The 24,430-nt window shown below is 40.0% G+C and overlaps 1 protein-coding gene across 1 annotated transcript in view; it reads right to left on the bottom strand.

Annotated features, from left to right (window-relative positions):
* The window catches only part of ELOVL7 (ELOVL fatty acid elongase 7), a 71,714-nt gene extending 68,771 nt beyond the window's left edge, over positions 1–2,943 (bottom strand). The window contains exon 1 of the mRNA XM_082622026.1: positions 2,799–2,943. The gene's annotated coding sequence lies outside the window, so the exon portion shown is untranslated. The remainder of the gene's footprint in view (positions 1–2,798) is intronic.
* Between the last annotated feature and the right edge of the window lie 21,487 nt (positions 2,944–24,430).

The raw sequence follows: 24,430 nt of genomic DNA, 5'->3' as shown, positions 1-24,430 counted from the left end.
CCAAATAAATAAACAGAGAGAGACAAAGGTAAAATGGCAAAATATTTAGTGTGGTCAACTCACGCTCAGGGGGTCAAAACTCTCTTCTTGGCTCGCCAATCTCACCATTTGGGTACCTCCTTCCAGTTTTCTTTTCTCCTCACCTCAAACCTCCCCAAACACAGCCAGTTCTTCCTTGACAATGCCTCTCAGGATTAGTCCAGGCCCACATTACTTTATGCAGAGGTTTCGAGAAAAGATTCCCATTTGGCTTTTCTGCAGTCTCATTCAACTATCATATCTACTGCCAGAATAAGACAGTCATTCTACTGCTAAATATATCTACTGTGGTAATCTCTTCATTTATGTTGTAGGCATTTTTGTGTATGTGTTATATTTTTCAATGAAATTGGGTTTTTCTTATAACTCTGTGCGGCTTCATATTTTGTTTGGCTAGGATGAGGTTAGGATTCATGGCTCTCTGCTGACGTGGCCCTACTTCCTTACCCTTCTAAATGGAATGTTTAGCCAGGGTAGCTGGGTTCCTATCTGCAGCAATGGAGCTGGCAGAGGCTTCCCTGCCTGTCCCCTACAAAGCCTGCCAGGTCCCCCACGTCTACCAACGCATCCTTAACACCCTGTAAAACCCGGCTTAAAAATTTCAAAAAGTTTTCCACCATTATTCAACCCACCCAATATATGCTACATTAATTCATCTTGCATCATATTCTGCAAACATTTACCAAGCAACTACTAGTTGTAAGGCTTGAAGAGTTAAAGTCTTAAGTTGTTAACAATCTCTCTGTGGACCGTGAACATTTATGAGAGAAGCTAACCAACAGTAAGAAGAAAAATGACATAAGTGATAAATGAATGTTCAGGAGTGGGGAAGAGGGAGACTGGTGAAGAGGAGTAGGGAACGGGGCTGAGAATGAGGAAGGCTAGAAGGAAGAGACAAGGTAAAAGCCGAAAGAAGAGGTTTCATGATTGGGAGAAGTGTGATGTGAGACATGACTGCTGTTTTGCACCTGGGTGACTACAAAAAAGGGGAGGGAGGCTGACATAAATGACGCTAACTAGAAGTGCTTTGGGGCAAAGCAGGGCAAGTCCAAATGGAATATTCCAGTATGCACTGACATATGCTACACTAAAACTGAATAAGATACATGGAAAGCACAGAATCTTTAAGTGGGTAAGTAGCAGTGATAACCTAAGTAACAAAATTCTATGAAAAGAAAACCTAAATGAGTACAAAGTCACACAAGAAGGAAAAGAAGGACCTGAGACTGAGAGCCTAGTCAGTGAACATGACAAAGCACAGGACTTCAAGAAAGTAAGGATGAAGAAAGGAACTCTAGGTGAGGCAGTATGCACAGTGGTTAATAGCCTCAACACTGGACCAGGGCCCCTGAGTTGGAATCACCCCCTGCTACTTGTACGTCCTGGGCAAGTTCCCGTGTCTCAGTTTCCTTATCCGTAAAAGGATAATGTTATCATTTATTTACCCCCATAGGATTGTTGCCAGGATTAAAAGAGTTGATACAAGTTCTTAGAACAGTGCCGGGCACAGAAGCATTCGATAAATGTCTGCCATTGGGGGAAAATTTTTTTTTTTTTTATCGCCGGTGACCTTGAGGAGAACAATTCCTGGCCAGTGGTAGAAGCAGAAACTACAAAATAAGGGAATTAACAAACAGGTGATGGCTAAGAAGGCGGAGGCAACCCCAAAGTATCGAAGACTCTTTCACAGCAGTTAGGCGATGCAAGCGAGAAGTGAAATAAAGAGTAACTTGCGAGTACAGGGTTAAATGAAAATGCTTTTCGAGGGAACAGCTCAGCAAGAGGAAAAAGGCTTGGCTCGCCAAAACTATTCTTCAGTCTTTGTACGACTTGTTTTCCCAACCACACAGCGAGAGGACAGGGGTAGAGACCATATCCTTCCTGTCGCAGCTTCCCCAAGGGAGCTCGAAAGAGCGTTCTCTCAGCATCCGGTAAGTTTGAATCAGCGCTGGCTGATTAGGGGAGAAGGCCCATTTCCTAACCAACGATACCCTGTAAGATGAAACAACAGGCTTTCCGATTTCCATCTCCGGCACGACCTGTTCCACCGCTGTGTACGCATCACTCTCCTCAGCCAGCAGATGCCGCCGGGACAGGATGCAGCTCGGGGAGCCAAAGAGGCAGCGCCCGCTGCAAGAGCAACGCCCCAAGTTCATTCCGGCCTCGAGGACACAAAAGCGCCCCAGAGGGGAAAAAGCAGAAAGAAAGGGGCTCGGGGATTCGGGGGGGGGGGGTCGGGGAGGTGGGCGAGCGAGCCCAAATCCAGGAGCTGGGAAAGTGACCTCGGAGGTCAAGGTCGAGCAGGTCCCTCTCCCTCCCAGTCCCACCCGCAAGCACCTTTGTCCTCCCGCCCGGAACAGCTGGGCCCTGTCCCGCGGGAGCGCTCGGGAGAGGCTCAAAAACCCAGGGGCGGCGGGGACCACCGTCCCTTTGGGATGCTGGGGGCGGCGGTGGGCTCCCAGGGAGGGCGCAGGTGAGCACGGCGGCCCCTCCCTCCGGCGGGAAGGGCTTCGACCCTGGGCACCCGCAGACGGCGCGGCGACAACTTCCGAAGCGCCCGCCAGAGTCCAGGCAGGGCCTGGCCGGGCTCCCGAGTCTCCGGGACCCGTATCCCACTCCCCGCGCGCCGCGCCCAAGTTCTTTCCACCGGGCTGCGCCCGACCCCTGCCCCCGGCGTCTCTCTACTTCCTCCCATCTCTTCTCCTCAGCGTCTCGGAAAAGTTTGGCCCCGGCGCACCGGCTGGGAGCCCCACACTCACCCGGCGAGCCCAAGCTGAGCCCAAGTGCCCGGGCGCGGGCGCAGAGGGCGGCGGCGGGCGGCGGCGCGAGCGCGGCGTTCCTCACAGCGGGCCCTGCTGCTCCGGCCGCCGACCGAGCTGGAAAAGGGGCGGAGGCCGCCGGGTGTCACCTGCCCGCTCTCCCACCCTGCAGCGTGACGCCGCGGAGCGCCGCCCCCTGACCGCCCGCCGCCGCCGCCGCCGCCGCCGCCGCCAGGTACTCGCGAGGGACCGCGGGGAGGAGCCTCCCTCCCGGGAGGGATCGACCGGGAAGGGCGCGCGGCCTCGGTCGCCCCACCTCCGCCTGGCTCGGCGCCCCGCAGCTCGGAGCGCGGCCGGGACGGGGGACCGAGGACCGCTCGGGGAGATCCAGACTAATTACATTTCTTTCTGAGCACAAATGTCATCACCTGAGGTCATCTCGAGGCTTAACATAAATAGTGTGAAAACTGTCGTCATGCATGACTCAGGACTGAGTTGCAGAAAAATCTGAAATGAGGAAAACCTGGCCCAGGGTGAGGCTGGCGGCGGAGAGGGAGAAAAAAGGGGAGTTCTTGCTCCTGAAAAGGCTATTTGGAGGGTTAATTCATTATCTGAAATGGAGGCCAGACCCAACGGCGGCGAGAGGCCCAATTTGGGTCAGCTCCATCCCCTGATTATTAAAAACTGGAGAATTGCCGCAAATATTGGGGAGTGAAGGGGGCTTTTAGAGCAATGAAGAGGAAATTGTATATAATCGAAGTTAACTTTTTTGCCCTGGTTAGTAACAGCTGCTGTTGCAGCCAACACATTCTGACACACTGACTTTTCCTCAACCACGGCTGGCTTGAGTGGTGGGGTGAGGATGAATGTAGGCGTGTGTATGCGCGCTCCATTATTTTTTACCTTACCTGGCTTTGTGTTTGATCATGAGCCTCCTAAAAGCTCTCATGTTTTGGAATCCTGGCATCAATAGCTGGAGGGCAAAATAAGAGTTACTTGTTACTTACAAAAGAAGTTACTTGTTCAGGAGGCAAAAACCAAGAACTAGAATTGAATTGTCTTCTAGAAACTAGAAAAATAACCTCAGGGGTTGCAGCCCTGGCCCATGCACCTCACAAACCTGGCCTGTGAGTTTGTGCTGTGAGTTTTAAGCATGAACTCACAACAAAAGGGTCCAGACTACTGGGGAGGGAGGGTAGAAAGAAGAACACTCAGTGGGCCACAAGCATGTTTCCCTCACATACAGGTAGTTGCCTACCATCATCTAATCCTACTGCATCAACAAGAGATTTTAAATGTTCTATACAAAATGTTGAGAACCCCCATAGTAGCCATTCAGGAAAAAAAGAAAAAGCAAAAAAACATGAAAGCTCAAATTTAAGAGAATCCCAGCTTCAGTGAAACTAAAGATTTCTTCTTCCTTTTAGATAAATTTTGCTTTCATAATAAAACCATGTCATTTAGTAGTCTTGGCTACTGGGAACTAGAGACAATTGCTTAACAATAGTTGTCTTTGCATTTGTCGTTATCTGCCCATCTATACACAATTATGAAATTTCAAGTATGCAAAAGATCAAATGGATTCATTCATTTAACAAATATATATTCAGTGCTTTTATGTTCCAGGCTCTGAAGATTCAACAGCTAACAAAACAGATCAAAAAAAAAAAAACCTCTGTTCTTGTGGAACGTACTTTCATTTACCTTCGCTCTAGTTGGAGATGACAGACCACAGATGAATAAGCAAGTAAAATATGAGTGTTCATGTAGTGATAAGTGCTGTGAAGAAAAATAAAGAAGAGATGGGGATAGGGACTTCTGGAGGTGGGGAGGTGAGGAGTTGCACTGTTAAAGTAGCTAGGGAAGTCCTCAGGTGAAGGAGGCATTTGAGCCAAAATTGTAAAGAGATGAGGTGGCAAGCCTGTGTGTCTATCTGGGTAACAGCATTCCAGTCATCGGGAACTGTAAGGCTAACGGCCCAGGGCATGAGTGTGCCCCTGATGATCACGTTTACAGAATGGCAAGGAGGCCAGAGCTGTTGGAGTGGAGTGGAAGATAATATCAACAAGATTTCGCAAGGATCTGATGTGGGGTGTGAAAGGCGGGACAAAAAGGTCAAGGATGACTCCAGGGTGTTTTCCTCTATCAGCTGGAAGGAGAGAGCTGCCATTTACTAAGAAAAGGAAGACTGAGAGACCACAGTTGGGTGGGGGGTCATTTATTGTGGGACTGATTTAATTTAAGATGCCTATTAGATATCCAAGTGGGAATGTCAAGTAGGAAGTTGGTTATACCAGTCTGGAGTTCAAGAGAGAGGTCTGGCCTGGTGATATAAATTTGGGAGCTTCAAAAAAAAAAAAAAATTGGGAGCTTCCACATGATATTTATTTATTCTCTGGTCTGAGAATGGCTAAGAGCACCATGAGTGAGACTAGAGAAGAGGTTCCAGAACTTCGTCCTGGGGCACCCCATTATTAAGCCATCAGGGAATGAGGAGGAATAGTCCTGAGATTTGAGTAAAATCAGGAGAGTGTGGTTTCCTGGAAGGCAAGTGTGTTAGTCAGCTATTGCCACAATAGTTCTGTGTAACAAATCACTCCAAGGTCAGTGGCTTATAGCAATATACCTGTCCTCATGCCCACGAGTCAGCAGATTGGTTGCAGTTCATCAGATCTAGGCTGTGCTCAGCTGGGTGGCTCTGCTTTAGGTTGCAGATTTAGCTTAAGTCTGTCCCATGTGTGTTATTTCTAGAACCCAGATTGAAGAGTCAGCAGCCACCTGGAGAAGATCAACTGGGGTACAAGAGGCAGTCCAAAATCCACATGATTTGTGGGCCTCTGCTCACATTATTGAAGCATGTTTAAGGCCTCTGCTCACATCGGGTTGGCTAATATTTCATTGGCTAGGGTGGGTCACATAGCCAAATCCAACATCAGAGGGGAGTGGGAAGCATATTCAACCTACAGTGGAAGGGTGAGGAGAATGAGTATTTGCTGAACAATAATCCAAACTTTTATCATAGTAAGGGAAGAAAGTGTTTCAAGGTGAGGGAAGTGATCACCCAATAAGCTGGGAACCAAAATTGGCCCTTGATTTAGCAATATAGAAGTCTTTGGTTGACCATGACAGAACAGGTTTGGAGAAACAGAAGGAATGAAAATCCACCCCATTTGGGTTTTCAGATCTGAACATGCACATTCACCAATAGGCAACAGAGGGAAGGTAGAGTTATGGGCAAAGATTGGGGGGAAGTAGGAGCTTGTGTTGATAGACTGTTTTAGGTCAGATTTCCCAGAAGCAGACCTGAGGCAGAAAGTTGTGTGCAAGTGATTTATTGAGGTCAGTAAGGGATCCAAAGGGATCTGGGTGAAATAATAATATTGTTCACTATGCAAATGTTAATATTTTCCAAATTTAGCTTTTTTTTTTGCAGTATGCAGGCATCTCACTGCTGTGGCCTCTCCCGTTGCGGAGCACAGGCTCCGGACGCGCAGGCTCAGCGGCCATGGCTCACGGGCCCAGCCACTCCGCGGCATGTGGGATCCTCCCGTACCGGGACACGAAGAACCCGCATCCCCTGCATCGGCAGGCGGACTCTCAACCACTGCACCACCAGGGAAGCCCAGCTTTTTTTTTTTTAAAGCAATAAAATGTTACAGTTAAAGCTCCACCCTATCCTGATCCTTTTCTTTCTCCCAAAGGTATCCTGAAGTAGCTACGTATCATTTCCATGCATGTGTTTATACTTTCATTAGTATATCTATCTCAATATATACTGTAATTTTGTATATGGTTAAATTTTATGGAAATAGTATCATACTGTATGTATTCTTCTACAACTTTGTTTTTTAGTCATGTTGATTCATGTAGCTCACTCATTTAAATACTTTAGAGTATTCTATTGTATAACTAAACCATTTATTCATTTGCCTTCTAATGAACAAAATTGGTTTAGTTCTAATTTTTCCCTTCTGGAGACAATGTGTCAAGGAATATACAAGCAACTATTTTCTTGTACACATGGAGAAAACGTTCTAGGATTTATACTTAGAAATGGAACTGCTGGTCATGGAATAGATTGTTCTCTTCTACGGACATTTGCTGTTTTTTGGCTGCCCTGTATCTGAATCCTCTGTCTATATTTGAGGAAGTTCCTGTTATGACTTCATAGAGGCAGAGCTCACCTCCTTAAAGAAGCTGGAAATGCATGATACTCACTTTGCCACCCGCTTGGACAGCTAGAGCTCACAGTTGCTGCAACTCCCTGACAACCCTCCTCCCAGGATTCTGAAATTGAAGCTAGTGACACAAGAAATTGTGTTTGCTAGTGGCATGGGTGGCTTCCCAGACTGATTCACTGGCATAAATTTAGCTCTAGTTTGTCAGCAAAGCTTGACTTTGTTCCTACCTTTTCCAAGCCTATTATCCAGCCCTTGTGGAGATTCTGTAAGCTCTCAATATTTTTCAATAAACACCTTTTAAGTTTAAATTAGTTACTTTGTTTCTATTTCTTGCAGCTGAGGACCCTGACTGACAGACTTTCCTAAGTGGTGCCAATTTACACTAGCACCACATTGTATTAATAGTTCCCGTTTCCCTAAATCCTTGCCAACATTTGATGTTTTCAGACCTTATATTTTTCCCAGTCAGATGGGTGTGAAATGGTTTCTCACTGTTTTTTCTTTCTTGTTGTTGTTGTTCCTTTTTTTTTTTTTTGATGTGGACCATTTTTAAAGTCTTTATTGAATTTATTACAATATTGCTTCTGTTTTATGTTTTGGTTTTTTGGCCACGAGATATGTGGGATCTTAGCTCCCTGACCAGGGATTGAACCCAAACCCCCTGCGTTGGAAGGTGAAGTCTTAACCACTGGACTGCCAGGGAAGTCCCCTCACAGTTTTTTTTTTTTTTTTTTTTTTGGATATTAAATTGCATTCAGTTTAAAGTATCTCGGAAGAATGTTAACTCTTTTATTTTTGGTCTGGACATAGAAGTACACTGCACATTAATTCAAATCACAGATGATACTAAATTGGGTGATGATATGAACACCCAGAGAACACAAACAGACAATAAAAAGAGATCCGCAATGAAATAACCAAACAATGTTCGCACTTCTTCATGCTATTTTGGATATATATATGGAGAAACATCTGAACATTGATCTCTAATAGCTAGAAAATATTTTCTGCATGACTACCTTACAAAGAAACTTGTGGCTGATAGAAATAAAAACAAAATAGGTACAAATTTATAATAACGAACGGTATCAAAGAAAGTTTAACAAATGTGATTAGCATATACTGAAGCATCCCATCAGAGTCTAAAGAAGTGAATGTTCCAGGGCTTCCCAGGGCTTCCCTGGTGGCGCAGTGGTTAAGAATCCACCTGCCGATGCAGGGCACATGGGTTCGTGCCCCGGTCCGGGAAGATCCCACATGCCGCGGAGCGGCTAGGCCCATGAGCCATGGCCGCTGAGCCTGCGCGTCCGGAGCCTGTGCTCCGCAACGGGAGAGGCCACAACAGTGAGAGGCCCACGTACCGCAAAAAAAAAAAAAAAAAAAAAAGAAGTGAATGTTCCTTTTAAAATAATCTGTTTAATCAAGCTGTTGTACTGATGCAGAAAAATCATCAATGTGGGGAGATATAGTCAACCGGTAAACAGAAGTTTTAGTGCTGTTGTAAGTAGAAATAGAAGAATTACGTGGAAAGAGCATAACAAAATTTAAGTTCATAAATGTCAAAACAGAAATGTGATCCAAGGCAAGGGAGAGATGCTTCATCACTAAACTATTATAAAAGTGGAAACCAGTACATTATAAAGAGAACCTAAGAGAATGCATATCTCTGTCATTGATTTCTCTAATCTATATTTCAGTTTGGATACATTTTATTAGTTTGTTATATTGCTAATTTGTAATTTTGAAATGAAATTATTATAGGCCCTGGTTAGAATTTCTCCATTAATATTATTATAAAATACAAAAGGATGCCACATAATTTCTGTATTGACCAATTCTTCTTGCTTTTTGAACGAAATGCTATGTTAGGATTTTGATTTGAATTGCCTTAAAGTTTAAAGATTTATTTAGAGAGAATTGCCATCTTTAGAATATTGAAGTGACCCATTTATGAACATGATATTATTTCTCTATTTATGTAAATTTTCTCTGTTTTTTAATAAAGTTTTGATTTTTCTCTGTTTTGGTTTTTCACATATTTTGTTAGATTTATTCCTAGGAACCCTATAATTATTGTGGCTATTATAAACAGTATATGTGTTTTTAAGTTACATTTTCTAATTGTAAATATAGGAATGCTATTAATTTTCTGTAACTATTGTGTATCCTTCATCTTTATTAAACTCAGTAATTTGTAGAATTTCTATGATTTTTTAACTGAGACAATAATATCTCCTGTGAATAATTATAATTACTGAATCCTTAACCTGCAACTTCTTACTCTGTGTCACTCTGTTATGGATTTAACTTTTACCAGTGATTCACAAACTTAACTGAGAGCGAGGATTATCAGGATGTTGTTAAAATGAAGATTCTTGGAAATGTGTCTCCAGAGATGCTGATTTAGTAGGTCTAGATAGTGGGATACATAATCTGCATTTTAACACACACCATATATGATTCAGCTATAGTTGCCCAGAGAGCTGCAGTTTGGGAAACTTCTTACATATAACCTATCTCTTCTGATATTTATTATTGCCTCCCCAATGAAATGATAAATGCTTGATGGCAGAGATTTTATCTAATCTCTCTTGTATCCTTTTTGCCTAGAATAGTAGCCTACCAACAGTAGATGCTAAATAAGTGTGCAGAAGGTAAAAAGGAATTTTAGGAAAGTCATTGGAAGTACTTTGTGTGAAGCTGCTATTTAAATGCTTTAAAAACGTTTTCTCATGAGCATTCTATATACATTTAAAAGATACTTTTGGGGCTTCCCTGGTGGCGCAGTGGTTAAGAATCTGCCTGCCAATGCAGGGGACACTGGTTTGAGCCCTGGTCTGGGAAGATCCCACATGCCGTGGAGTAACTAAGCCCGTGCACCACAACTACTCTAGAGCCTGTGCTCTAGAGCCCATGTGACACAACTACTGAGCCCGTGTGCTGCAACTACTGAAGCCCGCGTGCCTAGAGCCTGTGCTCCGCAACAAGAGAAGCCACCACAATGAGAAGCCCATGCACCGCAACAAAGAGTAACCCCCGCTCGATGTAACTGAAGAAAGCCCAGGTGCAGCAATAAAGACCCAACACAGCCAAAAATAAATAAATAAATAAATAAATAAATAAATAAATAAATTAAAAAAATAAAACAATAAAAGATATCTTTGGGACTTCCCTGGTGGTGCAGTGGTTAAGACTCCGTGCTCCCAATGCAGGGGCCCCAGGTTCAATCCCTGGTCAGGGAACTAGATCTCACATGCATGCCACAACTAAGAGTTCGCATGCCACAACTAAGGAGCTGGAGAGCTGCAACTAAGGAGGCTGCAAATCACAACTAAGGAGCCTGCCTGCAACAACTAAGACCTGGCACAACCAAATAAATAAATTAAATAAATAAAAATAACAAAGATTTATTAAAAAAATAAATAAAAGATAACTTTGCTATCATCAGAGGAAGAACAATGATTGCAATGTGATAGGTACATGGACTAGGTGACTACCAACCCTTACCCCAATGTGTCTATATCTTGCCAAGCTTAATGGCATCATTTCTTTTTGGCACTGAAAATGCAAACTATGAGTTTCAGACAAATCATTTTCTTTTTGCTATCCTTCTGTGCAGATATCTAAGACGTCTATAAAATTTGTATCCCCAGGACAGGATATAAGTGAGATATGGAATGCGAATATCCCTTAAATTATCATAAAAATCAGCATTATAATTATTTTCCTATAAACTCCAATCATTTGAAAATGTTAATACAAGTGGTTTTCCACCGTGAAGGATTGTCACTTACTGTGATTATGACATCAGCTATGATTAATTTGATTTTAAATGTTATGGAATTGATTTCTTTTGTTTTTAAAATAAATTTTATTTATTTTTGGCTGCATTGGGTCTTCATTGCTGCACGAGGGCTTTCTCTAGTTACAGCAAGCAGGAGCTACTCTTCATTGTGGTGCACAGGCTTCTCATTGCAGTGGCTTCTCTAGTTGCAGAGCACGGGCTCTAGGCGTGCGGGCTTCAGTAGTTGCAGCACTCGGGGTCAGTAGTTGTGGCACATGGGCTTAGTTGCTCCATGGCATGTGGGATCTTCTCAGACCAGGGCTTGAACCCGTGTCCCCTGCATTGGCCGGTGGATTCTTAACAACTGCACCACCAGGTAAGCCCTGGAACTGATTTCTGAATCAACTATATTATCTGAAACTAAAGTGCAGCGGTTTATTTTGTGTATTCAACCAATATCTTTTTTTAAAATATATTTATTTATTTATTTTGGCTGCACTAGGTCTTAGTTGCGGCACATGGAATCTTTAGTTAAGGCATGCAAACTCTTCGCTGTAACATGCATGCGGGATCTAGTTCCCTGACCAGGGATCAAACCGGGGCCCCCTGCATTGGGAGCACAGAGTCTTACCTACTGGAACACCAGAGAAGTCCCTCAATCAATATCTTGATATCACAAATTCCTGTGAAGGCCAAGTCTAAATAATATTTAATTAAAATTCTTATATATTTCATTTCATAATAAAATATTTTTCAAATAGGAGAACTGTCATAATTTGTATCTTATTGAATGACTAAATAATATACCATCAAGATAAGGTATATTTTAATGATGTGCTTGAAACAAAACAATTAAGAAAACAAAAAATTTTACAAAGTAAAACTATTTAGCAGTCATGATTCTTTTGGAATTTTTAACATATACTATATTTGTACTATATTATTCTAAATTTTGTGTATTGGTAACTGTTCAGTGTACCTTGTAGGTTTGTTTATTTATTTATTTATTTAGGCTGCACCTGGTGTTAGTTGCAGCACGTGGGATCTTCGTTGCCGCCTGCCAGATCTTCATTGTTGTATGCAGAATCTTCAGTTGCAGCACGTGGTATCTTTAGCTGTGGCATGCGGGATCTAGTTCCCTGACCAGGGATGGAACCTGGGCCCCCTGCACTGGGAGCACAGTCTTAACCACTGGACCACCAGGGCAGTCCCATACCTTGAAGGTTTACAAAACAATTCAGCAGATGGAAGCTCTGTCTTCTTGGAGGTGTTACATTTGTACTTGGTTGATGTTTCACAAACTTACCTGATTTGCATAATCATGAAACAAATGTTAAAAAACACAGATTTTTTTAGGTCCCTCAAATAGTGGTCCAACCCTACCTTGGACAGCTATGAAATAACCAATGGTAAGAATCTTGATCAGTTTTTTTTTCTCTCTCTCTCTCTCTTTAAACATAACATATCTTTTTTCCCCTAGATATACCTGCTACTGAAGCGAGAACTTGTATAATTTATTATACATTCAGGATGACTGGATAATCATTTAATTTTTGTGAAAGGCTTATCAATTTGAGATAAGAAAAGAAACTAAGGACACTTCTATTAATAGGGTATCATATAAGATTTTGTAAAAATACTAGATTCATCTTTACATTTTAAATCCTATGTGATACACTAACAGTTTTTAAAAAATCTTGTTGCTTTTGGGTATTTTCCAGGAGACTGCTACTATAATAAAATTGTAATAAGTAAGCAGAAAGAGGCACCAGGGATTATGTTCTATCAACGTGTGAACCTTAGCTGCCTACAAGAATATCAAAACAGTCAAATTGTCTTTAATTGAAATGTGCATTTTAAACTCTTACTGGAATGTTTTTATTTTACAGTTTCAGGATATCTTCCTATGAGTGTAACCTGTAGTCAGTTAATCAACGTTTACTGATCATTTGTCATAAATGATAGTAGGAGCCAGCTCTGAATATCAGACTGAGTGGAGATGGGCATATATGTGTTAGTGACTAATTTCTAAGTGAAGAAAAAATGTGTATTGCTTTATATTATCCATATTTCTTTTTCTTCCGCAAAGATCATTAAGAGCTGACTGTGCACACAAATGTAATTTAAAAGGCGTATCTTTCATCTCTGTTGTTCTTGGTTTTACATATCCATTCTGTTGCATGTAAAACGAGTTCCCTATGTATTTCTAAATGATACAGCAATTGCGCAGATAAAGTAGTCTAGGAAATGCGTGTGGAGCAGTTGTGGACTATATTCCCCAAAGCAGTTTGTTAGTCATTTGGTTTGTTACAACTTCATTCATTTCAGCTTTTTTCTTCTAGACTAGGCTGAGGAAAAATTAGACTTTTTCAGAAAGCTTAAAGAGTTGCGGGCAGGTAAGTGAAAACCGTGGTGGGCACACAAATAGCCAGCTCCTTGTAATTTAAAAATCTGCAAAGGAATTAGCTCTTGGTGCGTTGAAGAAAGAGGTCTTGGCATGTGTGGTGATGAAAAGCATACCCATTCACAGTTGGAGCAGAAGATGGCTAGCTCTTCACTAGGTCAGCTTCTTCTTTCTCCTGGGTGCACAGCGGGGCTCTATTCCCCAGCCTTCTTTGCAGTTTGGGTGTGGCCATATGATAGAGTTCTGGCCAATGGAATTCAAGCAGAAGGGCTTGGCATTTCCTGGTCTGGCTCATTCATACTTACCAAGTAAGACCCTTTCTGCTGTTTCCCCTGCAGCATAAGGAAGCCTTATGTTGAATGTGGTGGAGCCACAAGATGGTGGGATCCTAAGTTCTCAAATTACCATTTGGAGGAGAGGGATTTTATATGAGCTATAAACAAATGTATATTGCATTGTCTCAGAAATTTTGTAGTTCATCTGATACCACAGTTAGCCTGCCCCAATTGATATAACAGAATAGTACTGTTGGTCAAGGATTTTACCTCTCAGCCTGTAGAAAGCAGGAAATGGTTGCCTCTTCCCTTGGCCTCTCTGGTATTTGCTGGATAAGACCTGGCAACTTCTTTGGCATTCTACTTTGGACAAGTTTTCCTAACCCCACCTTTGTTATTACAATTGCCTCCTAACTAGCTCACTGCTTCTGCTGGTGCCCTCCTCTACAGTTTATTATCAAAACAGAAACAAGAGTGACCTCATGTCATTCTTCTCAACCCCCTCCAAGCTCTCCATTTGTTTCAGAGAAAAAGCTAGTCTTTTTTTTAAAAAAATTTAATACTCTATTTTATTTAACTCAATATATCAAAAATTTTCATTTCAACATGCAATCACTCTAAAAATTATTAGCAAGCTATTTTACGTTTTTGTACACTGTCTTCGAAATTCAATATGTGTATTAACACTTAAAGCACACTTCCATTTGACTGTCTACATTTCAAGAAGCTAAAGTCTTTTCAACGACCTATAAGACCATTTCTGATCTGCCACCTCTCCTCATACCCTCTCTGTCCCTCTCTCTTAACACTCTCCCTTTCCCTTACTCTGATCTAGCCTCGCAGATTTCCTTGTTATTCCTTGAACAAAGCAGGCATGCTCTTGCCTTAGGGCTTCTGTGTTTGTTCCCTCTGCTTGGAATGCTCTTCTCCCAGACACCCCCATGGATTGTTCTCCCAGCCTTTGCTCAGAGAGGCTTTTCTGGGCACACTATTTAAAATGACAACTCCTTACACTCCCCGTCCCCTTCCCTCTATTATTTTTCTCTGCAGCACTTAGTACCTTTTAACATGCTATACGCATTTTCTTTTTAACATTGTTCACTGTCTGTTCCCCTCCACACCCTTCTTAAAACGAAAGCTCCATGAGAAAGGATTTTTGACTTTTTGTTAAGTTGCCAGCCTAGAGTAGTACTTGGCAAATAATAAATAATAGATAAATTTTTGCTGACTGACTAAATGCTCTTATATAGATAAGCATCGTGTGCCAGAGGAGCACTAAAGGCAAACTCCTAATTCACACTGGGATCTGGCAGGGAAAAGTCTTCTGGAGAAACTTATTCTTCTTCCAGGACTGGAAGCTGATGCAGTTGCTGAGTATATGAGCCAATGGTCACTTTTTAGTCCTCCTCTTAACTGACCTATCAACATCACTTAACACAGTCGTGACTGTCTTCTTGAAGTGCCGTCTTCACTTGCCTTCCGGGGTACCACATTTGTCTGGCTGTTCTCCTACTTTCCTGGCCATCCCTTCTCAGGCTCTTCAACAGCATCTCCCCCCTCTAAATGTTGGAGTGCCCAGGGTTCAGTCCTGGTCTTCTTCTCATCTTTCTACACTCATTCCTCAGGGGATCAAAACTTTAAAAACTACCAGGGCTTTAAATGCCATCTGTATACTCATGACTACAAAACATATATTTCTAAATGCTATCTCTTTCCTGAACTCCAGATCTGTATATCAGGTGCCTACTGGGAGAGCCTTTTGGATGTCTAAGTACCGCAGAGTTAAATGTCCAACATAGAGCCTCTGACATTTCTCCCTTGCCATGTGTTCCCGACGTCATTTAATGGAAGCTCTATTCTTTCGGTTGCTCAGGCCAAAAGCCTTGGAATTATCTTTGATTCTCCTCTTCCTCTCTGCCAATTCTACCATCACAATTTAACCAGAACCACTTCTCACCATACCCACTGCCAGCACCCTGGGACTGCTTGGATTTTACGAGCCTCTTTGCTTCTGCTTGTTGCTCCTCTTCAGCCAATCCCCACACTGACACCACGTGATCCTATTAAAACCTAAGTCAAATCATGTCTCTCTTCTGCTCAAAACCTTCCAATGGCTTCTTATATCCCCTCAGGGACCTGCAAGGCCTCTCTTAACCTGACATCATCTCCAGCCACTATCCCCCTAATTACTCTTCTCCATTTAGCTGTCTTGCTGATCCTTGGCTATTCCATGTATGCCCTTGCTTCAGAGCCTTTGCACTTGATATTCTTTATCTAGAATATGTTCTTTCCCCAGATGTCTGCTTAGCTAGCTCCCTCACTTGCTTCAGTCATTACTCAAAATTCATCTTTTCCAGTGAGGATTTTCTTGGCTGCCCTATCTAAAAATTTAATGCGGGTTCTTGCCCCCACTTCTCATTCCCTTTGCCTTTTTTTCCCTCCTTTGCACTTTTCGATAATGTATCTTATTTTCATATTTACCTGTTTATTGTCTTTTTCCTCTACTTCAGTATAAGATCATAACTCTCACCTTTTAAAAGATGCTCCTCTCTCCTCCCATTTCCATTTCTTCAGTCACAGTTTTAAAGTCATGCAAGTAACACTCACACGCAATGGAAGTGTTTGAGCACAGCAAAGGATTTGGTCTGTTTTGTTCACCAGCACATAGCTTGCGCTTAAACCCGTTATAATGAATGGATCAAGAATTAATTAGATCCTGTAAAACTGTTTCCTTAGCGAGAAAGTGTTCTTCCAAACCCAGGAAGAGTTAAAATTTTAGAAGATGCTAAAAGGGGTCAAACTCATAGTTTGATACTTTCATGTTAAATGTAGGAATGTTAGTAATTATTGATAATGATTATATATAATACTGTAAATATTAAATATCTATAATTATGATAGATACTTGAATTATAGATAATATGAGTATTTAGGGTTTAAAATTTTAGTATTCAGGAGAATCAGTCTTATTAAGGAATTTGACAGATCAGGTTTATGATTCCATTTTGAGTTTTATCATTGAATTCAGACTCATGATTTAAAGGTTAGAGATGTAACCATTTAAAATGTTTATAATCAGGGCTTCCCTGGTGGCGCAGTGGTTGAGAGTCCGCCTGCAGATGAAGGGGACACAGGTTCGTGCCCCGGTCTGGGAAGATCCCACATGCCGCAGAGTGGCTGGGCCGGTGAGCCATGGCCGCTGGGCCTGCGCATGTGGAGCTCTGTGCTCCACAACGGGAGAGGCCACAACAGTGAGAGGCCCGCGTACCTCAAAAATAAATAAATAAATAAAATAAAATGTTTATAATCAGTATTAAATGCCTGAAATGAAAAGTTGTCTGATTGCATTTGTAAGTTTAATTTATTGGATTTATAAGAGATGTTTAAATTATTGGAAGCTTTGCATGTTCACTTGTCTGGTAAGATATTTGAAGTGCTTAAAAACATCAATTATTAAAATTATCAATGCAGTTTAAGGGAATTTGAATAGGCTGGTGAATAGGACTTACGGTTTAAGAGAAGCTGAGTTCTACAGTGAGACACCACTCGCACCTACTAATATAGCTATAATAATAATAAAAAAGACAGACAATAACAAATGTTGGCAAGAATGTAGAAAAATTGAAGTTGGAACTTTCGTATGTTGCTTGTAGTAATGTAAAATGGTGTAGGCACTTTGTAAAACAGTCTGACAGTTCTTCATAGAGTAAGATGCAGTACACCTGAAACTAACACAATATTGCAAATCAACTCTACTTCAATAAAAAAAGGTAAAATGCAGAGTTGACATATGACTCAGCAGTTTAAATCCTATATGTATACCCAAGAGAAGTGAAGACATATTAACACAAAAACTTGTACACAATGTTCATAGCAGCATTATCCATAATAACCAAAAAGTGTAAACAATCCAAATGACCATCAACTAATGAGCTGATAGATATAATGTGGTATATCCATACAATGGAATATTATTTGGCAATAAATAAAGCATGAAGTGCTGATGCATGCTACAACATGGATGAATATTGAACACATTATGCTAATTAAAAGAAGCCTGTTACAAAAGACCATATATAGTAGGGTCCATATATATGAAATGTCCAGAATAAGAAAATCTATAAAGACAGAATCTATAGAGGTTGCTTAGGGCTAGGTATTTTTAGGGGATATGGGGAGTGACTGCTAAGGGGAATGGGATTTCCTTTTGGGGTGTTGAAAATGTTCTGGAATTAGTGGTGATGATTGCACAACTTTGGCAATACACTAAAACCACTGAATTGTTTATTTTTAAAAGGTGATTTTTAAAAATGGTGTGTGAATTATTTCAATAAAAAAGAGAGAAGTTGAATTCTTTAACTTCAGTTGATTGATATGTCATGCTTAAAATTTACTAGATTTACAAGTAGTATAACAAGATTTATACGTTGAATTTGCTATTAAATAAAACAAGGTTTTAAATTTGCAACTTTAGTAACTCTATTATTAAGCCCAGTCTTAAAAATGCAAAAATGTCTTAAAAATGTAAATTAGAAAGGAAGCTTGTTCTGAGTAACTCATTCCTTTGAGACAGTTCTAAGGAGAGAGGTTAGGAGGAAAGAGGAAGGAGAGTATATATGAATACAAAACAGTACAACAGGCTCAGGTTAGATGTGCTTATATTAAATATTAAAGAAAAACACAAGCTTTTAAAAAATGTCAATCAAAATGGATCTTGAGAAAGACATGCTTTAAAACTCTTTCCTGGGGCTTCCCTGGTGGTTCAGTGGTTAAGACTTTCCACTGTAGGGGGTGCAGATTGATCCCTGGTAGGGGAACGAAGATCCCACATGCCATGCACAGTGAAACAAAAGCTTCTGTGCTTTCCTTTGGTTTTTAATTTGCCCTTTAGAGCCACACATAAACCTTTATACTATAGGACTGTTCTTCAGATATTGAATGATAGTTGTCATGTCCACAGCGGACTTTGTTTTCTCTGGGTTAAATGGCTCTTGATCCCTTTGGCCATTTTCATATGACTTGATTTCATGTCTCCTGTTCATCCTAATTGCAAATGTACTGCAAGGAGTTAGAAACGAGCCACAATACTTTATATGTGATATTATTTTTTCTTGTTTATGAATCTTATATGTCTATTAAAGTAAATTAAGAGAACACTGGCTTAGTATATTAGGTTTCTAGTTAACCACCAGATTTTGCCTCATAGTTGTGAAGTTTACCTCCTTTTGCAATTGGTATTTTGGACTTGTGACAGGAATGCATTCTGCTGCAAGTAACAGAAAGCCTAAAGAGAGGCTTAAATAATTAGGGGTTTATTTTTCACACACATTAAGAAGACCAGAGGTACATATTGCTGGTATATTGTTAGTTCAGTGGCCTAACAGTGTCAAGCCCTATTATCATTGCCATTCTCTTGTCCTTTCTTGTGTGCTTGTCCACCATGGCTGCAAGTCAAATATCACCTCTGATACTGAAGGCAGGATGAAGGAAGAGAAAGAAAGGTGCCAGTTGTCTCTGACCTCTTTAGAAATGCAAAAGTTTCCCCAGAGAAGTCCCTGTATGTTTCTACTAATGTGTTTCCAGAAGTGTGTAATCTTGCCATTCTAAATTGCAAGGGATGTAGGGAAAGTGAGTACTTAGCTGGATACATTGATTCCCCAAGCAGAATTTGGGTTTCTCAAGAAGAAGGGAATGGAAATAGATATCGGGTAGACAAAGAACAGTGTCTGCCACAGGTCTTCAGAGTAGGATTTGACATTTTCACTTTCAATTAATTGAATTTGGCATATCATTTGTTCCAAGCTGTTAAAATAATTTAGATGCTATGTCTGTCATCGATGATATTTGTCATACCTCATAGCTTAGTGTCATATGCAAATATCACCACTGCCATTAATATCTTTATTAAAGATCTGGTGCTGAAGAAAACAAGGCTGAGAATGGAGCCCTCTGGCTCTCGATCTTTTGCCATAAAAATGTGTAGAGAAGCTTGGCATTTACAAGGTCCTCAATAAATATGTTGAATGAATAAAAGTTGTAATGACAAATACCTAGAAATTGGTTTCGAGATTGGTTTAATTGCCAAGCTATGTTACTTCCCTGAGCAACATGGGCTGTTGGTTTATGTTGAATCACTTCATTTCTTCTTCTTCTTTTTTTAATGAAATGTTTCACAAATTTTTGTGTCATCCTTGTACGGAGCCATGCTAATCTTCTCCACATTGTTCCAATTTTATTGTATGTGCTGGTGAAGCAAGCATTTGAGTCACTTCATTTCTGATAGCCTCATCAAAAGCATGCCACAAATTAGTATGGATATATTTCTTCCCTGTGTCATCACCTGGTAAGGAGCTGGTGAATGTCACCCCTGAGAATACGTGTTAATACCTGTAACTCCCCTCTACCATAATAAATCCTTTTTTTCCTTTTGCATAAATGTTGAAACATGAAGACATGTAGCAGATCTCTTGTTCATGATGTTCTATACTTTTACCTACATAAATGGTCACAAGTAGTACACTCAGGTAGGATGTAGACCACTTTTTGACTCTCCAGCCATAAAAATTTTTGAATTGTCAACATCTAAAAATTGTATTTTCCTATAAAAATATGGATTTTTTCACTTCTCTTGAATAATTAGCATTTCTAGTTTCAATAGGCCCACACTCACACATGGCCTAAGTTAGCTGGAGCTGAGTAGTCATATGACATGGGCTGTTAGTTGTTCTCCTATATTTGTTTTCCTTTTTGTCAACAGTAATTGAGTTCCCACTTTTTAGCTGAGCACATGGCCACTTAAAGACCCAGCTTCCTTTTCAGTTAGGTCTGACCAGGAGTACTGGCCAATTGGATGTTACTGAAAGTGGTGTGTGAAAGAAGGAAGTGTCCTCAAAGGGAGGATGCCGTCTTCTTTGTTTTCCTTTCTCCTGTTGGGTGGAATGTGAATATAATGGCTAGAACAATTTTGTTGTATCTCAAGGGGTAAGATGCTGATAGAGGATGTGAGATCAATAAGAAAGTACCTAGCTTCCTGATGATCTCAGAATCAGCATACTGCTGAGGACTGCCTTCCTGGACTTTTATCAAAAGAAATGAATTTATATTTTATTTAAGCTATGTTATTTGAGTTTTCAGGCAAATCTAATCCTAATTCATAAAAGCTACTGCCTTTGAGCAGGTATTCTCAGGTTTATCACAAATCCCACCACTATGTAGTAACTCCCTAATATTGACTGGGAGTTGCCATTTATCGTCATATCACACTTTTTCTCACGATTAAAAATGGAAAAATGAAAAACTGACACAGTCATGTGTTTCAAAGGAAGTTGAAGAGCATATGTCATTGTGGAAGTAGAGACTATTCCTACATGACTAATACTGCACACCAACTATTAATGCACACTGTATTAAATATGACTTCAGAAGCTATTATGAAACCAACCACAGTAAGAAATATACCCAGAAAAGCAGACATGTTAATGACAAACTTAATGAATAACTTAATGGACTGAAAACAAGGACTGGAATTACAGCAATGATAATGGTGTAAAATGTATTAAGTAAAAAAAATGTTCTTGGCATTAAAACCTTTTGCCAGTGATGGGTTTATGAAAAGGTTGATTGCAGCAGAAATTGTGTCCTGAATAGAAACTAACATTTGCAAATATAAGTTTAACCTCATGTAATATCTCTTACCATGCTGAAGCTGGAGTGAAAGGATTTACAGTATGAAGCAGCATGAAAAAGTTAAATCATTTAGTTTTTTTCCCCTTCCAGCCAATAAGTGTACAGATATAAAAGGTAAAAACCACCCAAGTAGCTATAGTCATTTGTGGTGTCTGGAAGGCTTTAAGTGTTTGAATTGCTTTTGAACTTTGTGCCAGTAATAGGCATATCAGAACATTATTTTTGCATGTTGAGTGAAGTGGGTAAACAGGGCCGCAGGAGGTGCTTCAGCGAGTCAGAGCTAATACTGGACTTGTTTTTCAAAACTGAAGTCCATGCTGGCAGTTTGCACAACTTATACAATAATATGTTTATTTCATAATTAAATAAGAATAAAATTTAATTTAGAAAAAGAGAACATAAAATGAATATAGCAATGAATACTATGAAATGAATGTGCTATGGTGGTTTGAACCACAGGAGACACGCCAATGCTCTCCTTCCTTGGTGAATTGTATGCAAAGTAGATGTGGTGTGAGAATGAAGGGATTTTTTTTTGGATGTTTCTAAGAAATTGGTTTGTGTTATCTAAAGAAAGTGTCAGCTGAACCCATCAGTGAAGATTTATTCAAAGATTGGGACTCCGGGTGACATTCACACTCTATTTCTCTATAAGTGTGTTCGCAATCAATTACACAAACAAATCATTCCATTTATTCATCTAATTTCTAACCAAACCGTGCCTTTGGGAAACTCACCAAGCCACAAAAAAATCTGGCCTTTAATATGCAGAAATCATTTTCCAGAAATTTAAGTGATGACTACCCCTTGTGGAGCTAAGAACTGAATTCTAAGCTATTTGATTTTGAAATTTAGAAAAATAAACTTAGATCATTTTGCCTTTTCTCAGCTAATATTGATAATGTGGGTAAAGAGCTAAAAAATGGAAGTTAGTATACTAAGGTGTAGTTCCAAAAACTAACCAGGAACTGAATTCTATAAATAACCCAGATATTTTAAAAATGCAAAAAAACCCAAAAAACAAAAACCTGAGTGACGAATCTATGTTTTGGAAAAACCATATCTGTGAAAAACTTACATTATTAATTTGAATAAAATTAATATTGCTCACAGATGATGAAGAAAAAAGTCACATTTCTCTGGTTCAAGATAAAAAATAATGAATTATAGAAGAAATGCATAACTAAAATATTTGTTAGTATTTGAATTTATATCAAAATTTAATCTCTAATATCATGTTTATGTTACATGCTTATAGCAAAGTGCAATAAAAATAAATGATAAAATTCTCATATTTGATTCTTGTTACATCACCCCTTCACTCATTTACCATGTTCTCCTGGCCTTTGTAAGCATTTGATATTGTGAGCCCTTGTCTTGCCTTTCTTGCATTCCTTCTGGATACAAAGATAATCAATGCCCTGAGCAGGTAAAATTTCCAAAAATATTTGTAATTTTTCCATAAAGGGGGTAGACAAGAAAAGAATGCCCATAACTTTAGAGCCAAAGGCAATGGAGAAATTCAGTGTAACCATAATATTACCAGGTGGAAATGGGCTAGAGTTGGAGAAGACCACGTAAAGAAATCTGAACTCAAGGTTTCATAAAGATCCCCTAATCTTGTTTGGCTATTGAGATTCATATAGCAAGTCTCTGGTATAACAGCAGCCCTCTAAAGGATTCAGGGAGGATCTATGATAGGTGTACAAACCAATAGCAATCTTAAGAATAGGACACTTTGCCATTGGGTGAGAAGAAAGACTACAAGATTAATGTAATACCCAAGTTGTTAACTAATATTTAATAACAAAATTTCATACATAGTAAATTTTAAAAATAGCATAATCAATTAAGCATTTTATCATTTGCAAATTATGAGTGAAATTGTTGTTCTGCACTTAAGTGCTTGGTAATGGTGGTGTTCACTAATAAATTACACATATATATGGCATCTTCTATTTGCCAAGCAGTGTTCTAAGTACTGAGGATACAGAAGTAACTAGAACAGACAAAATCCCTGCCCTCATAGAATATACATTCTAGAAGGGAGAGAAGGATAAAATAAATGAGCAGACCATGTCCTGAGGAGGTAAAATTTGAGAGAATTTGACAAGACCTCAGAACCCAATAAATATGAGATTTTAAGTAACAAGAGTTCTATTAGCTGAACAATTATTATATGTAAGAACTTTATTTCATTTATCTTTACAACTCTGTAAGGTGTATTTTATTCCCTTTCCACAAATGAAGCTAGCTCAGGGAGGTTAACTTGCTAAATCAAGTGGTGGTTCCATAATAATTTGGATGGGAACTTTACAAGTTTCAGTTTAGGCAAAATACATGTTAATTTCATTAAAATGAGTGTTTATTTAGTATAAGATAATTCATGAGCCTTTTATAAAGACACTCTACCTATGCCTTCAATGAACTTCAGTTAACCTTGAATATAAACCTCTACTTATTTATGTATTTCACACAGTGAATACCATTTTAAAATGCTTTCTAAATATTACAATGTGTGATTTTGGAACAGGAATGAAATTGACAATTTTCTACTCCAGTTTTCTGTCCCTTCCTTTTTTTTTTTTTTAACTAATGGAAAAAAAGAAAGTAAAAAAATAGTATTCAAATTTCACATGTTTACTTGGTAGTAAAACTAAGATGAAGACTCAGGTCTTCTGATTTCCAGTCTGCTTTTTATTATTTATTTCTTTCTGAAACCAGTACATTTTTATAATAAACTTACCATTCCTTCATGTTCATAGTGATCATCACTGAGTTATTTTTAATACATTTTTTCCACAGTACTTACTGAAACCCAAATTTTTTCATACATAATATATAAAAAAACATTAAAACCATACAATAAAAATAGTTAATAGGGCCTCCCTGGTGGCGCAGTGGTTGAGAGTCCGCCTGCCGATGCAGGGGATACGGGTTCGTGCCCCGGTCTGGGAGGATCCCATATGCCGCGGAGCGGCTGGGCCCGTGAGCCATGGCCGCTGGGCCTGCGCGTCCGGAGCCTGTGCTCCGCAACGGGAGAGGCCACAACAGTGAGAGGCCCGCGTACGGGGAAAAAAAAAAAAAAAAAAAAAAAAAAAAATAGTTAATAGCTCAATTCTCAAAGACCTATTAGGAGTACTATTTCCTCATTTTAGCACAATATTAACAGTACATTTATATAGATGATACACAGTTTCACAGGACAGTGGATAACGCTACTGTACAGCTGAAGAGAAGCTGAAGAGTGGCGTGTGAGCCACCTGGGAAGTAGCAGCTCTCCTGTTCCTGCTGGTGTTTGA

Source organism: Mesoplodon mirus, assembly GCF_964341445.2.
Source record: "Mesoplodon mirus genome assembly, chromosome: 5".
NCBI classification, from domain to species: domain Eukaryota; kingdom Metazoa; phylum Chordata; class Mammalia; order Artiodactyla; family Ziphiidae; genus Mesoplodon; species Mesoplodon mirus.
The sequence above is the reverse complement of the archived record's forward strand: the minus strand, read 5'-3'. Positions and strand labels throughout refer to the sequence as shown.